The sequence below is a fragment of the Pristiophorus japonicus genome, chromosome 2 (assembly GCF_044704955.1).
Source record: "Pristiophorus japonicus isolate sPriJap1 chromosome 2, sPriJap1.hap1, whole genome shotgun sequence".
Classification (NCBI taxonomy): domain Eukaryota; kingdom Metazoa; phylum Chordata; class Chondrichthyes; family Pristiophoridae; genus Pristiophorus; species Pristiophorus japonicus.
Genome location: NC_091978.1, coordinates 160895482 through 160912694, shown reverse-complemented (window position 1 = coordinate 160912694; position 17213 = coordinate 160895482). Strand labels below are relative to the sequence as shown.

The following is a 17213-nucleotide window of genomic DNA, read 5'->3' as shown; positions in this document are numbered from 1 at the left end:
AATAGCCATGCATTGTGTCTGTGCAAGAAGTCTTGATGGGCCACATGACTTTATCCTGTTTCAATTTTTCTTATGTCATTTGTCATTATGACGATGATTTATGTTGTCACATTATGCATTATGTAAACAAATGAAAAAGATTTGCTGAACATTCTTCATGTAGATGATGTTGCTCCAAATGGGGTTGTTGACAGTTGACTATTTAATACGGTATTGATATTTAACCACCAAAGTACATATATAAATGATTCAAAACAAATACAGAAGCAGTCCTGTCACCCCATTTTGACATCAACTTTAAACGTGTGGGATGAACAGAATGGTTAAGTGTATTTGGCTAAATTGCAACCTGACACTATCCCCTAGACAGTGCATGTGATATTAACAGCTACAATAAGCTCATTTTACCTGAAATGGGAAGAGAAAAGATGAGACAGGGGCCTTAGGGGCATGGTAGACCAATATTAAGATGTTTACTATTATCCTGAGTAATGGGCCCATTATATTTTTATTTCAGAAATAAGAATCGAAATAATATTTAGTTTTGACATTTTTCAGACTATTATTTTTAAGCTTGAAATATGCTTCTGTTTGTAGTCAGTATGCAGATGAATAGAAAGCACCCTTATCTCCTTCCTGTTTTCTGTGCATGGTTTACAGAATTTCTGTGGCTGAGCTCCAGTCATCAAGTTTTCCGTGTGCGATTAAGCAGTCTGGTCCTTCCCCCACAAACCGCTGTCTGAATTGATTGAGTTGGTCTCATTGGAACTTTGGTTTCATCCTGACATGTGTGTCTCTGCAGTGAAAGTATCCGGGGAAGAAGTTGAAGGTTTTTGCTGCTGGATTATCAAACTGGATGAGCCAGGAACTGAACTGGTGCCTGATTAATACAAAAGAAGGATTACTGCCGAAAAGACGTTATCCTGTGCTGCACAATTCTACTGTTATGGACACAAGCAGCTGGTAAGTCGGTGTCCCTTTGTTAGTTGTGCTTAGGAATTAGTAACCAAAGTGTGAAAGAACAATCCTTTTTATCCTGTAAGAAATCAGCAATCATTTGATTTGATTTGTTCTCAACTGGCCATTGTTTAAGAATAAGAGCCTAGCTTGTACCTCATTTAAAGGATCACATCTTTTGATTTTTTGGGTTAAAATACACCAAAATAAAAAAAAATGTTTGAATTGCTCTCCAGTAACGTATACCTGGTACAGCCATAATTAAAATGACATTTAGCTCTGTTGTTCTTCTGTCTTGCCTCCCCCAAACAACGTTTGTCAATCACTTTTTCATCAGGAGACGGTATTCAGTCAGCATTGTGCTGGCTCTTTCAAACCCTGTACTAGAAGCAAAGGGCATGGCCTGATAGTGATTGATGACTCATACGGGTTATGGTTGCTGCAAGATATCTCTGTGGAGCTTTTGAATATGTGTTTAGTGCAAAGACTTAAGTGAGCGGAAATAGGAACCAATATGAAGTTCTGTGTTTTTTTGGGGGGTGGGAGGAGCTCTGTTTTTCAGCACTGATCATATGATGTTCCTTCTGGGGGGTTTTCAGCAACATTTCCCCGAAGCTTTCCCGAAACTAGAGCACTGTATCTGTGAGTTGGAAATTTCCACTAATTGTTTAAAAGTACAACTGTTTAAATCCTGATGACTATTCAAACACATTCAGAGATTGCTGTATTTTCCATGATAAGCACACAATTTAAAAACATGTTCTCCTCCTCTCCAGAATGCAGTGTCGCACTAAGTTATGGTTCAAGGGGTGGCAGGACCCCTCTGGTACCTTGCCTATTTATTAGTCTTGATGCGTAATCCTAGACATGAATGTCAGTCGGCTTTTCGACTGTGGGAGGGGTGACATCACAGCCAAACCTGATCTTGAAGTATCAGCACATTGTCAAAAGTAACGAGTAACAGGACCCAGGAATGGCGAGGCTGGATTGCCGTGTCCCCATTGCCACCAAGCTCCCTGAATCAACTAACTTAGCACTGACCAGGAATTGGTGTAATTCAATACGATGCCACACTGTGTACGTCAAGAAAGAAAGACTTACATTTATGTGGCACCTTTCACGACCTGAGGATGTCCCAAAGTGCTTCACAGCCAGTTAAGCACTTTTGAAGTGTAGTCACTGTTGTAATGTAGGAAATGAGATAGCCAGTTGGCACACAGCAAGATCCCATAAACACCAATGAGATAAATTACCAGATAATCTGTTTTATTTAGTAGTGTTGGATGAGGGTTAAATGTTGACCAGGACACCACGGAGTACTCCTCTGTTCTTTGAATAGTGTCATGGGTCTTTTACGCCCACCTGAGAGGGCAGATGGGGCATTTGAATGACTTACTGTGAATTATGGGGTGGGATGGGCAAGCTCTGTACACATGATGTACTTATCATGGGGGGTGATCACTAACTATATATACTTTTTTCCCTTCTCTATGCCCTGTGGTCCATCCCAAGTCGCTAAATTGAAAACAAACTGGAATAGGAGGTTGAGACAGAGTAAAGGGAATTTCACTCGATCTGACTATTCTATCCCTCTCGAGGGAGTGCTTGATGATGTCACTTGTTGTCCAAAGAGGTCAAGGGGAAAATCTTGCTTTCGCCTTGCGTGTCAACTATTTGAAAATTCCCTTGAGAAAGTGCAAGACATGCTGTAATTTTCAATGTTTGTCTTTTTCATCTGTATAAATACAGTGGCTTTTTGTTGTTGTTCTTGTGTACGGTGGATCTGAGAGAAAACAATTGTCTCTGAGCCTCCCGATATTTCGGTGGATAAAATAACTGCCGCTGAACCGAACAGACCAAGAGTTGGGTCTGCCCCTATCTCTCCCTCACTAGCCAAAACCCTTAACCACGCTTCTCTCACCTGTCGACTCAAATTATCCAACGTCCTCCTTGTCATCCTCCCACCCGTCACAAATTCTGACTTGTTCAGAGCTCAGCTGCCTGTATCCTGTCTCGCACTCGGTTCCACTCATTCATCTCCCCATCCTCACCCATTTACACTGGCTCCCTGTTCTCCATTATGCTGAATATTAAATCTTTTATCTTCTGATCCATTCGTGGCCTTGGCCCACACCACCTTTGCATTCTTCTGCAGCCTGGCGTTACCTGTCACGCACATCGTCTTGAAACTCTGACCTTCCGTGAACCCTCCCCTTCCTTCGCCCCACCTTTAGCGGCAGAGCTTCAGCTTTCTCAGCCCCACTCGAGTGCTCTTTCTAAACCTATCTGTTTCTCTTCATCTTTAAAAGACTTCTTAAAACACTTTTCTGTCCAAGCTCTCGGTCACCTCTCTTAACTCTCCCATCATGGCTCAGTGTTCTTTTTGATGTGCCCCTCTATAAAGTGCCTTGGGATGCTTTCTACATTAAAGGCTTTATATATTTGCCAGTTGCTTTTGTTTGATCCTGTGTCTGTGCTGAGTTAGCTGACCTCAGTCAGGGTGGCGGTGAGGTTGCTACAATTACTCACTGCGTCCCCAGGCTAGGGAGGAGAAAATAAAACCATTAATCTTGTTCCTCTTTTGTAAAGATTGCCTGCTGGATAGTGCATGGAGGTGGCTACAAGGAGGGGTCAGGTGTACACTTGGCTACAATGGTCCCAAGGGTCACATAGGCTGTCAACATTGGCTGTCCAGGCTCACATTTGAAGAAAGGTCACGAGGTTGCTGGCACCGTCGACTTATATCCCATCAAGAAATGCCATTTTTCAGAGAGAAGAGTCAAATTGGAAAAAAAATTCAAGGCGAGACCATATGTATTTTGAAATAGTTTATACCCTTCCCCCAATGCCTTAATGCTTTAGGGATAGCTAACCATCATGAGTGTAGATGGGTGAGTGTAGTATTGTACTGCTGAACTCCAGTGCTAGCAATATTTTGGATAGTATCAATTCTTCCAGAGCAGGATATTGAGGTTCGTGGGTGAATCATTTCTTTGAGGCACTCAGTTTAATCTGTTTCAATGTAGTGAGATTTTACCTAACTTGGCTGTAGGCTGCCAAGAGACCGAAGTTGTATTATTATTTGTGCAGATATGCAGACAACAGGAAACTAAAGCTCTTAGAAGATACTCCCTTTCCACCCTCCCCCAACTTTTTCTTGGAAAAATTTCACATTGGTAACTTCTGTTTTTATAAATCAGACAGTCTCCTAAACCTCTCTCACTGCATAGTGATGTCCTTCCCTTGTATGTTGTTAAATAAAATCATTATGCAATAGTGTTAAGTGTTATATATTCTGTATGTGGTTTGAAATACCGCAATACTGTTGCACATCTCCACAAAAAATGTTGGTTGGGTTTGTACTTTATTCAGGATGAAGCCTAGGTGGCAGGGCACTAACTATGGGATGGGGCCACGGGAGCAGGGGATTAACTGTGGTATAGGGCCTAGGTGGCGGGTTGCTACCTGTGGGATAGGACCTAATTTGCACACCTGAATTTCCTCTCTCATTCTGCAGGACCTGTTGAAGAGTGCTCCTGGCCACTCCCATAATACCCTGGTGGGTAAAGACATAGTCAGGTGTAACAGTAAGCATACAGTCCAGAAAGTCCCAGATTTAATCACCTGTCTTTCCTGAGTTAGCTGATCTCAACTGGGACAGTATTTGGGGTGCTACGATTGTCCTCCGTGTCTCTGAGCCAGAGGTGATAAAAATCAAACACAGTTCCTGCCCCTGCAAAGTGGGTTTGTGTGAATACTGACTTGTCTGTGGTAGTACACTCCATAGTTGAGTATCCTCCCGAGACTCACTGTATAGAGCTGTGCATAAAGAAAAAAGATTTGCAACATGATGACTAGAAAGTACTACTTCCATGAGTTGCCGCCTTCAAAAGAGAAGGGGAGAGGCTATTGATTATTGTATATCACCGTTCCTTCATCGCTGGGTCAAGATCCTGGAACTCCCTCCCAAACAGCATTGTAGGATTACCTTCACCACATAGACTACAGTGGTTCAAGAAGATGGCTCACCACCACCTTCTCAAGGGCAATTAAGGATGGGCAGTAAATGCTGGCCTTGAGAGTGACTGCCCTTGAAATCAAGGCAGCATTTGACCGAGTGTGGCATCAAGGAGCCTGAGTAAAATTTCGGTCAATGGTAATCAGGGGGAAAACTCTCCACTGGCTGGAGTCATAGCTAGCACAACGGAAGACGGTTGTGATTGTTTGAGGTCAAATATCACAGCCCCAGGAGATCGCTGCAGGAGTTCCTCAGGGCAGTGTCCTAGGCCCAACCATCTTCAGCTGCTTCATCAATGACCTTCCCTCCATCATAAGATTAGAAGTGGGGTTGTTCGCTGATGACTGCAGAGTGTTCAGTGCCATTTGCAACTTCTCAGATAATGAAGCAGTCCACGTCCGCATGTAGCAAGACCTGGAGGACATTCAGGCTTGCGCTGATAAGTGGCAAGTAACATTCATGCCACACAAGAGCCAGGCAATGACTATCTCTAACAAGCGAGAATCTAACCATTGCTTCTTGATATTCAACGGCATTGCCATCACCGAATCTTCCACCATCGACATCCTGGGGGTCCACCAGTGACCAGAAACTTAACTGGACCAGCCACATAAATACCGTGGCAACAAGAGCAGGCCAGAGGCTGGGTATTTGGCGACGTGTGTCTCGACTCCTGACTCCCCAAAGACTTTTCACCACCTACAAGGCACAAGTCAGGAGTGTGATGGAATACTCTCCACTTCCCTGGATGAATGCAGCTCCAACAACACCGAAGAAGCTCAACACTGTCCAGGAGAAAGCAGCCCGCTTGATTGGCACCCCATCCACCATCTTGAACATTCACTCCCTCCACCACCATGGCTGCAGTGTGTATCATGTATAAGATGCACTACAGCAACTCGCCAAGGCTGCTTCATCAGCACATCCCAAACCTGCGACCTCTACCACCTAAAAGGAGAAGGGCAGGAGGCGCATGGGAACACCATCACCTGCAAGTTCCCCTCCAATGACACACCATTCTGACTTAGAAGTGTATCGTCGCTGGGTCAAAATCCTGGAACTCCCTCCATAACAACACTGTGGGAGTCCCTTCACCACAAGGACTGCGGCGGTTCAAAGCGGCGGCTCAACATTACCTTCTCGAGAACAATTAGGGATGGGCGATGCCCACATCCTAGGAACGACGTTTAACCGTGTTCACAGCAAAAAGGCAGCTTCCATAAGCAGAATGAGGCTCCTATAAACTGAAATCTGCACGCATGCAGATCTTTTTTGAAGTAATGTGCCCATGATCAACAATTACTCTGTTGTGAAATTTGCTATTGAAGATCACATAGGGTGCCCCCCTCACCCACACGCTCTCCTTTCAAAAGGTAGAAAACACTACATTGTCAGACAAAATATAGATTTATTTGAAAATAGAATAATAAACTGAAGCAGTGAGACACAAATGATTGAACGTGCAACATTCAAAATAAAATGTGAAATATACTTCTCTGCAGGTAAAATACACTGCAGTCTATCATTGTGTAAACCTAAAGCTGCATTACTATAGTGAAACACGCCTATTCTAACGTATACAGATGGAGTATACGGCTTTTTCCATTTTTGATAGGCAGTGTTTTCCTTGGTGTCCAGTTGACCAGTTTTACCTTTATTGTGAGGAACTGATGTGTTTGTCTGAACTGTCCTTCATTTGCTTGTTATCAAACTACTTGCACTGATTGTGAAATCTTCTTTTACATTAGAACTAAGAGCAGGAGTAGGCCATACGGTCCCTCGAGCCTGCTCTGCCATTCAATAAGATCATGGCCGATCTGATCATGGACTCGGGTCCACTTCCCTGCCCGCTCTCCATAACCCCTTATTCCCTTATCGTTTAAGAAATTCTCTATTTCTGTCTTAAATTTATTCAATGTCCCAGCTTCCACAGCTCTCTGAGGCAGTGAATTCCACAGATTTACAACACTCAGAGAAGAAATTTCTCCTCATCTGTTTTAAATGGGCGGCCCCTTATTCTAAGATTATGCCCTCTAGTTCTAGTCTCCCCCATCAGTGGAAACATCCTCTCTGCATCCACCTTGTCAAGCCCCCTCATAATCTTTTATGTTTCGAAAAGATCACCTCTCATTCTTCTGAATTCCAATGAGTAGAGGCCCAACCTACTCAACCTTTCCTCATAAGTCAACTCCCTCATCTCCGGAATCAACCTAGTGAACATTCTCTGAATTGCTTCCAAAGCAAGTATATATTTTCGTAAATATGGAAACCAAAACTGCACGCAGTATTCCAGGTGTGGCCTCACCAATACTCTGAATAACTGACTGCCTTTGCGTAGAGGCTCCCGAGATATGGGAAACGTTGTCGAGGGCCACGCCGTGAATCTTGATGATTGGAGGGCAGTGCTGTGCGGTGGTGACAGGCTGGTGGAGGACCTTTTGTCTTACGGATGTTAAGCGTAAGGCCCATGCTTTCATATGCCTCAGTGAATACATTAACTATATCCTGGAATTCAGCCTCTGAATGTGTGCAGACACAGGCGTCGTCCGCATACTGCAGCTCAATGACAGAGGTTGGGGTGATCTTGGACCTGGCCTGGAGGCCGCGAAGGTTAAACAGCTTCCCACTGGTTCTGGAGTTTAGTTCCACTCCAGCGGGGAGCTTGTTGATTGTGGGGTGGAGCATGGCGGCAAGAAAGATTGAGAAGAGGGTTGGAGCGATGACGCAGCCCTGTTTGACCCTGTTCCGGACATGAATTGGGTCTGTAATGGATCCGTTGGTAAGGATCACGGCCTGCAGGTCATCGCGAAATGGAGAAGGATTTTGACTAACTTTTGGGGGCATCCGAAACGGGGGAGGACGCTCCATCGACTCTCACGGTTGACAGTGCCAAAGCCCTTTGTAAGATCAAAAAAAGCCACCAACATCAGTGTCCTTGACCAGGCTAACATCTCCAGTATTGAAGCACTGACCACACTCGATCAGCTTCGCTGGGCAGGCCACATAGTTTGCATGCCAGATACGAGACTCCGTAAGCAAATGCTTTATGCGGAGCTCCTTTTATGGTAAACGAGCCAAAGGAGGACAGCGGAAACGTTACAAGGACACCCTCAAAGCCTCTCTGGTAAAGTGCGACATCACCATTGACACCTAGGAGACCCTGGCCGAAGAACGCCCGAGGTGGAGAAAGTACATCCAGGAGGGCATTGAGCTCTTCGAGTCTCACCGCAAAGAACGTGAAGAGGCCAAGTGCAGGCAGCGGAAGGAGCGCACGGCAAACCAGCCCCACCGACCCCTTCCCTCGACGAATGTCTGTCCCACCTGTAACAGGGTCTGTGGCTCTCGTATTGGACTGTTCACTCATCAAAGAACTCACTTTGGGAGTGGAAGCAAGTCTTCCTCGATTCCAAGGGACTGCCTATGTATAACTGTAGCAAGACTTCCCTGCTTTTATACTCCATCCTCTTTGCAATAAAAGCTAAGATTCAATTGGCCTTCCTGATCACTTGCTGTACCTGCATACTATCCTTTTGTGTTTCATGCACAAGTACCCCCAGGTCCCGCTGTACTGCAGCACTTTGCAATCTTTCTCCATTTAAATAATAACTTGCTCTTTGATTTTTTTTCTGCCAAAGTGCATGATCTCACACTTTCCAACATTATACTCTATCTGCCAAATTTTTGCCCACTCACTTAGCCTGTCTATGTCCTTTTGCAGATTTTTTGTGTCCTCCTCACACATTGCTTTTCCTCCCATCTTTGTATCAGCAAACTTGGCTACGTTACACTCAGTCCCTTCTTCCAAGTTGTTAATATAGATTATAAATAGTTGGGGTCTCAGCACTGATCCCTGCGGCACCCCACTAGTTACTGATTGCCACCCCGAGAATGAACCATTTATCCCGACTCTCTGTTTTCTATTCGTTAGCCAATCCTCTATCCATGTCAATATATTGCCCCCAACCCCGTAACTTTTATCTTGTGCAGTAACCTTTTATGTGGCACTTTGTCAAATGCCTTCTGGAAGTCCAAATACACCACATCTGCTGGTTCCCCTTTATCCACCCTGTTCGTTACATCCTCAAAGAACTCCAGCAAATTTGTCAAACATGACTTCCCCTTCATAAATCCATGCTGACTCTGCCTGACCAAATTTTGCTTTTCCAAATATCCTGTTACTGCTTCTTTAATAATGGACTCCAACATTTTCCCAACCACAGATGTTAGGCTAACTAGTCTATAGTTTCCTGCTTTTTGTCTGCCTCCTTTTTTAAATAGGGGCATTACATTTGCAGTTTTCCAATCTGCTGGGACCTCCCCAGAATCCAGGGAATTTTGGTAAATTACAACCAATACATCCACTATCCCTGCCGCTACTTCTCTTAAAACCCTAGGATGCAAGTCATCAGGTCCAGGGGATTTATCTGCCTTCAGTCCCATTATTTACTGCATACCACCTCCTTAGTGATTGTGATTTTGTATTATTACTTCATATATCTGTGAATCTTGAATATCTGTGAACACCTAAAATGTATTATCCCACTCCCTCTCTGACTACCCCCCCCCCCCCCCCCCCATCCCCCTGTCTAGTCTTACAGGGAATTTGTGGCTCTTCTAAAATTCATTGATTTTCCAATATTAGTTGGAGTTCCTCCAAATACTAATGGAAACCCATAGCATTCCCTGTACGGTAACATTACAGGATTGGCTGAGATTTCCCTAACTTTACAGCACTTTACAAAACAGCGTCGAGAAAAGATGGTTGTGGAGTAAATATTCACATTGTGACTGCTAGATGATCTTAAGATAAGCATGAGAATCAGGAGGGGAACTCAAGTACTACCATATTCCAATGCAGACCTGGTCAGAGCAGAATCGATCAAAAATGTTACTTTGAACCAACCTTGCATGTTGTTTGTTACAAGCCAGAAACCAGTTCATACTCGATTTTTTTTTAGAAAAGCTTACCTCAGGAATCAGGAAGGAGAAGTTGTTTCTGTTTGAGGATGTGGCTTTCTTTCAATTTGGTAGTATAGATTTTTTTTTTCCAAATTTGGGGAAACTTCTCTTTTTGGTCATGTAGAATAAGAGTCTGTAGTGTTTTTTGAGGCAGTAAGCCATCCTGGTTTAAGATTTATGTAAAAAAAAAACACAAGTGAAACTTGTGTGCTTTATCAGTGTCAACTCCGGCTTCTGTGTTGTTTTTCCATTGCTGCTTCTCCTCCCCTGGGGTACAATCTGTACTTGCCAGCTGCCCTCCAAGTGGCCAATTTTAACGTGTAGGCAGAATTTTTGCTAGATGTTTAAAGTAACATTTAGTGGATTTAAAAAAAAATGCATCTGCTACAAAAGTGTGAACTTTCACAAAGGTGCTGAACATGTCCAAAAAATGACCATTGCGATGACCAGTAATATTATGTTAAGTCTATGTTTTAATATTATTGTACACCTGGTAACAGGGCACAGAGGTCCGGTTGTCTTACTGGAATCTTTTTCTTGCTGGCATTTCATACAAATATCTCAACAAAATTGTGTGCAGATGCTGACAGCCTTGGGTTGTGCAAAATATTCTGGGGCCGAAATAGCCCTCCGACCCGTTTGGGGCTGATAATTCGAATTATCTGGATATGCCACGTCACGCTGACACTTAGCAATGTCCCTCCCCTTCACTTAAAGGGGAGGGACGCTGCGAGGCCTACTTGGTGCCCACTGGGCCACCAGGGAAGGCTTCAGTCAGGCCAGCGACCTGGCACCCAAGAGGGGATGCTGGCTGAACTCGTGGCCGCCATTGTCAGGCCAATTGCAGGGTTGGCCGACAATTAAGATAAAATGGCGGCCGCGGCGGTGCGCACTCCCCTTTAAGGGTGAACATGCCGCCCAGCCACCGGCAGCTTCCCGCCGCGCGAAGCTGTCGGGGGCACCGACAAGCGGTTGATCAACTATTTGAAGGCGGTGTCGTTTCTGGGGCGGGGACCAAGCGATGTGTGCTCTAATGATGTCATTATCACCGTTCACACAGGAGCGGGCGGATACCTTCTCCATCTCAAAAAGATCATGAGGGCATTGCCCCGATCGTCTGAGCGTCCACCCCGACTGGGCGGAAACGCATTTCTGCTTCTGAACATTACTACCCTAAAACAAAAGAGGGCAATTTCAGCCTCTCCACGTTCTTAATTCTCTATTCTGGTCAATACATTTTGAGCCAATTAGATTTTGAATTTGGTGCAATATTTTGTTGTATAACCTACCCTGTGACTATAATCGTTACAGCTCAGAATCCCAATAACCTATTTGCACCGTCTCACCACCATCATCATCATAGGCACTCCCTCGGAATCGAGGAAGACTTGCTTCCACTCTTAACATGAGTTCTTAGGTGGCTGTATAGTCCAATACGAGAGCCACAGTCTCTGTCACTGGTGGGGCAGATAGACGTTGAGGGAAGGGGTGGGTGGGACTGGTTTGCTGCACGCTCATCCTGCTGCCTGTGCTTAATAACTGCATGCTCTAGGCGATGAGACTCGAGGTGCTCAGCGCCCTCCTTGATGCACTTCCTCCACTTAGGGCGGCCTTTGGCCAGGCACTCCCAGGTGTCGGTGGGGATGTTGCACTTTATCAGGGTAGCTTTGAGGGTGTCCTTGTAATGTTTCCTTTGACCACCTTTGGCTCGTTTGCCATGAAAGAGTTCCAAGTAGAGCACTTGCTTTGGGAGTCTCGTGTCAGGCATGCTGACAATGTGACCTGCCCAACGGAGCTGATCTAGTGTGGTGAGTGCTTCAATGCTGGGGATGTTGGCCTGGTCGAGGACACTAATGTTGGTGCGTCTGTCCCACCAGGGGATTTGTAGGATCTTGTGGAGGCATTGTTGGTGGTATTTCTCCAGCGACATGAGGTGTCTACTGTACATGGTCCATGTCTCTGAGCCATACAGGAGGGGTAGGTATTACTACAGCCCTGTAGACCATGAGCATGATGGTAGATTTGAGGGCCTGGTCTTCGAACACTCTTTTCCTCAGGCGACCGAAAGCTGTGCTGGTGCACTGGAGGCGGTGTTGAATCTCCTCATTCATGTCTGCTTTTGTTGATGAGAGGGTCCCGAGGTATGGGAAATGGTCCACGTTTTCCAGGGCCGCGCGTGGATCTTGATGACTGGGGGGCGAGGACAGGCTGGTGGAGGACCTTTGTCTTATGGATATTTAGCGTAAGGCCCATGCTTTCGTATGCCTCAGTAAATATGTCGACTATTTCCTGGAGTTCAGCCTCTGGATGTGCGCAGATGCAGGCATCGTACGTGTACTGTAGCTTGACGACAGAGTTGGGGTGGTCTTGGACCTGGCCTGGAGACGGTGAAGGTTGAACAGCTTCCCACTGGTTCTGTAGTTTAGTTCCACTCCAGTGGGGAGCTTGTTGACTCTGAAATGGAACATGACAGCGAGGAAGATTGAGAAGCGGGTTGGGGTGATGATGCAGCCCTGTTTGACCCCTGTCCGGACATGGATCTGTTGGTAAGGATCACGGCCTGCATGTCATCGTGGAGCAGGCGGAAAATGTTAACGAACTTTTGGGGCATCCGAAATGGAGGAGGACGCTCCATAGACCCTTGCGGTTAACAGTGTCAAAGGCCTTTGTAAGGTCGAAGAAGGCCATGAAAAAGGGCTGGCGCTGCTCCCTGCATTTTTCCTGCAGCTGTTGCGCTGCAAAGATCATGTCCGTTGTGCCCCGTAGGGGACGAAATCCGCACTGTGACTCCGGGAGGAGCTCCTCTACCACAGGGAGAAGACGGTTGAAGAGGACTCTGGCTACAACTTTCCCAGTGGCTGATAATGAGAATGTAGATAGAAGGTTTGCGAATGTGTTAGTAAGGGATCATGGGAAAATGGCCAAGAGAAATTGTCCAGCTGCGATATTTGCCCTGTCGACACAAACTAAGGATTACTCAGAATTGTGGTCAAACACGAGTTACGTGAAAAAGCAAAAGTCAGACATGATTCAGACAAGGGGCTGCTATAAACAGCAGTAAAATAGGGAAGTGTGATGAGATTCGAAACAATAAACACATCCCTGGAGCCTGCCCTATTTGGAGAGTTGTTAGCCTGCAATTGGGTATGCTATGGGGGAATATCGACCAATGATTGTATAAACTGAGTGTCACTCAAATGTGTTCTGCTGTAACAATGTATAAGTGTTGAGCTTTTGTACTGTTACGAGACTTGTCAGGAGAAAGGTGGACAGACTCGAATCGAGAGTGTTCCCTTTTATCTTAACAGGTTCCGGCCGGAGAATCTACAGAATAAAGGTCTTATGTTGCTAAGACTAAAAGTGTTCGTGTGTCAGTGAATTCGCTGAAACAGATTGAAGGGAAAAGAATCCAGTATCAACATTAACAGGGAGATTCCTCTGTAGTTGCCGCAGTCGGACTTGTCCCCTTTTTTTAAAGATGGTCACGATCACTGTATCTCTGAGATCTCCCAGCATGCTTTCCTCCCTCCCTCCAGATGAGAGAGACGAGATCACTTATCCGCCTAAACAACGCATCTCCGTCATACTTTAGTGCCTCAGCAGGGATTTCATCCGCTCCCATAGCCTTGTTTTTCTTGAGCTGCCTTATGGCTTTTCCTACCTCGTGCAGCGTTGGGGTTTCACTGAGGTGGTGGTGGGTCACATGCTGCGGGATGGAGTTGAGAACACTTGAGTCAAAGACAGAGTCTCGATTGAGGAGATCTTCGAAATGCTCCTTTCATCGGGCCCTGACTGCCTCTGTGTCCTTGATGAGTATTTCCCTGTTCTTGGCCAGCAGTGGGGTGGGGCCTTGGGAGCTTGGACTGTCGGTGGCCTTGACTGCAATGAAGAAATCCTCGCACATCATGGCTGTCGGCCAGTTGTTGTATCTCCTGTGCTTTCTCCATCCACCACCTATTCTTTAGGTCCCGGGAGTGCCGTCATTCAGTTTAGAAGTTAATTGAGGCCCCGTCTGCCCTATTGGGTGGATGTAAAATATCCCATTGCACTATTCGAAGAAGAGCAGGAGAGCCCCCACTTAGTCCACCTACCCAAGTCTGAAGAGCTTCGGTACAGATTGGCAACAGCCATTGTTTAGGCTGATTTCTTGATATAATGCCCATCTTGACTTTTCCCCTCTTAAGGAACAGATCACATGATGTGGAAGGACTCTTCATCTATAATAAACCTGATAAATGAGTCTGAGTGGAGCTAAAAAGAATTTCTAATTCATTGTTTTACTTTATCTAAGCTTGTGTGCCATTTTGAGGCTACAAACCTGTGAGAGACTTTTTACGTCAATTATTGATGGTAAGTGCACTGTTGTTTGGGTTCCTGCAGGGCAGGAGCTGCAGTTGTCGAGCACTACCTTTCAGTTCTTCCTTCCAAACAGTTAATTTCCATGCTTCAGGCCCAGTCTCTGGAATAATATGATAGTTTGATTCAATTGTATAAACTTCTGTGGGCCATTTATATAACAGTAACGCCTCCAGAGGCAGCAGTATAATGTGCCTCCAAAGGTTGTGAACCTCCCCTCGTGAAGTACAATCTGACAGCAAACACTGAGCTCTAGTAGCTTGTGTTCCCTAAGTAATGCGATTCTTCGTGCTGTTGGCCCCCTGCCATTTAAAAAGGTTTGAGGCCAGAAACACATGAACATGGCTTTTTTCACCCATTCTTCCCTCCCACTAACAATGTTGACTTCTTGCTGTGCTATGCGTTCATGGCTGCTGGTTCCCCTCTAATGCCTTGTCTATGTGACCTTCGATTCATGTGTGAGCCTTGATGATGACTATTGACAGGCTGATCTCCCACAGGGGCATTGCAGCTAAAACCAGTTTCTTCCTTATCTAATAACGACACATACACACTTTCAATGGTCGTCACTGGGTAGCACTAAGGGATCTCTTTCCCCTCCCCCCCCCCACCCCCCAACTCGGTGTATTGACACCAGATATTGTGCTCCTACCACTGTCCTGAGATCAGTTAATTCGACACACACAAACTGAAGATTGAACCTGAAACGTTGTGGTCTATCTGACTGTCGGATAAACTTTGCCGAGCTAGCCGGAACACTACTTTGTGCCTACGGTTCAGGTGTTGCTGAATCTGATTTGCAGTATAAGTGGGCCGAATTTGGCACGACAAATGTGAAATGAAGTATAGATGGAGTACGAGATGAAATGCTAGGATGCAGGTTTGTTACATTATTCTTCTGGTAAATTCAATCACATCCTGATCTGCAAATGAGCTTCTGTATGAGGGAATCACTATCATAGGCAGTCTCTCGAAATCGAGGAAGACTTGCTTCCGTTCCAAAAGTGAGTTCTCAGGTGACTCAACAGTCCCATACGGGAATTACAGTCTCTGTTGTAGGTGGGACAGACAGTCGTTGGAGGAAAGGATGGGTGGGTGGGACTGCTTTTTTTTTTTTTTTTTAAATTCATGTCCAATCGTTATCCAATCGTTACAATTCTTTGTCAAACGCCAGAGGTCACCCTGCACCAGTCAAGGATCACTCTGCGCCAATGCTCTTAGCCAAAAGGCCTAGAGCCACTGCACCGTTCCTGGAAGTACTGCAATACCAGGTTCGTGCCATGGAGGTGGATGGGTCAGGTCCCCCACACACCTCCGTGGAGGTGGATGGGTCACCAATCCCACCCACCTCCTGTTTACAAAAATGTAAGCATATACCTTCCTGACCAGGGAGAAACCACCCGGACGTCATGGTGGCTGGTCAGGTTAGTTATGCAGATCTTAGCCAAAAGGCCGAGAAGCGACTGCTTTGCCGCACGCTGCTTCCACAGCCTGCGGTTGTTTTCTACATGCTCTCGGCGACGAGTCTCGGTGCTCAGTGCCCTCCCGGATGCTCTTCCTCTATTAGGGCGGTCTTGGGCCAGAGATTCCCAGGTGTCGGTGGGGATGTTGTACTTTATCAAGGAGGCTTTGAGGGTGTCCTTGCAACATTTCCTCTGCCCACCTGGGGCTCGCTTGCTGTGTAGGAGTTCCGAGTAGAGCGCTTGCTTTGGGAATCTGGTGTCCCCATAACTTTATCTAAATAGGTGATTCTAGCAGTGACTCAGGAGGAAGTGCCACTCCATCAGTAATATAAATATTGAGGCCAGAGCTTTTGTGGTGGTTGTTTGGTTGAACATTTAATCCTGCAGCAACGGACCAGTAAAATCCAGCCAGTCAAACAGATATGGCAGCTAGAAACAATCTTGAATCATATCTTTAAACAGCTGCGCATGTTTGAGCTCAGAATATTTTCTGCTGTTCTGTTGTTGAATTCACCCCACAATATAAATGCTGCAGTTTCCACAGCAATTGCTCCTTCCGGCATCATTGCAAATCTTTTTGTCATCTAACTAGGCCATATCATGGAGTGAAGCCCACTCTCACAGAGCCTTTGCCTTGCATTGTAGTTTTGTAGGAACAGATGTATTCCTGCCCTTTTGGCTGGTAGAGTAACTTTAAAAAAGCCTTTTCAAAGAAATCTTTAAATATATATATTTAAAAAATCTGAAATTTAAGTTTGTGTCACTTAAAGGAGTTACTGGCTATAATGAGAATAATTAAACCTCTGTAGTAGTTTGATGTCTAGTCACTGCTGGAAATAACATTCCAGCAATCCCTCCAGTTGGGCTGCATTCATGGCCTAGAGTTCCTGTAAAATCAGACTCTGCCCTTTTAATCAGCATTATGTGATTGGAGGGATATCCCTCAAATTGTATTACAGTAAAACGATTCAAATGGGAACAATCGGGCCGAGTTTCGGCCTGAGTTGCTCCTGGTTTTTTTTTGGAGCAACTGGTTTAGAATGGAGTATCTAAGAAATTTGAATTCTCGGCATTTAGTTTGCTCCAGTTCTAGTCAGTTAGAACAGTTTCACTTTGGAACAGAATTTTTTTTTTCCAAAAGTGGGTGTGTCTGGCCACTTACGCCTGTTTTCAAAGTTTAGGCAGTGAAAACTTACTCCAAACTAACTTAGAATGGAGTAAGTGAAGATTTTTGTACGTTCGAAAAAACCTTGTCTACACTGTAGAAAATCAGGCGTAGGTTACAAATTAGGCGTAGGGAACGAGGGAGGGTGGGGGGGAAGGGAAGTCATTAAATTCTACAATCAATCCTTAGTCATACTTATAGAAATATGATACAAATAAATCCAACCTGAATAAAAATTTATAAGCAAAGAAAAGATTAAATAATACATGTTCCGACCTGTGTGAAACAGCAGCAG

At 45.2% G+C, this 17213-nt stretch overlaps 1 protein-coding gene and 1 pseudogene across 2 annotated transcripts in view; one reads left to right on the top strand and one right to left on the bottom strand.

The window, feature by feature from the left end:
- The first annotated feature begins 750 nt into the window (after positions 1-750).
- Positions 751-17213, top strand: part of LOC139242021 (phospholipid-transporting ATPase VD-like) — a 277618-nt gene continuing 261155 nt past the window's right edge. For both annotated transcript variants that reach the window (XM_070870156.1, XM_070870149.1), the window contains exon 1: positions 751-963. The gene's annotated coding sequence lies outside the window, so the exon portion shown is untranslated. The remainder of the gene's footprint in view (positions 964-17213) is intronic.
- Positions 15525-15754, bottom strand: LOC139252424 (U2 spliceosomal RNA; annotated as a pseudogene).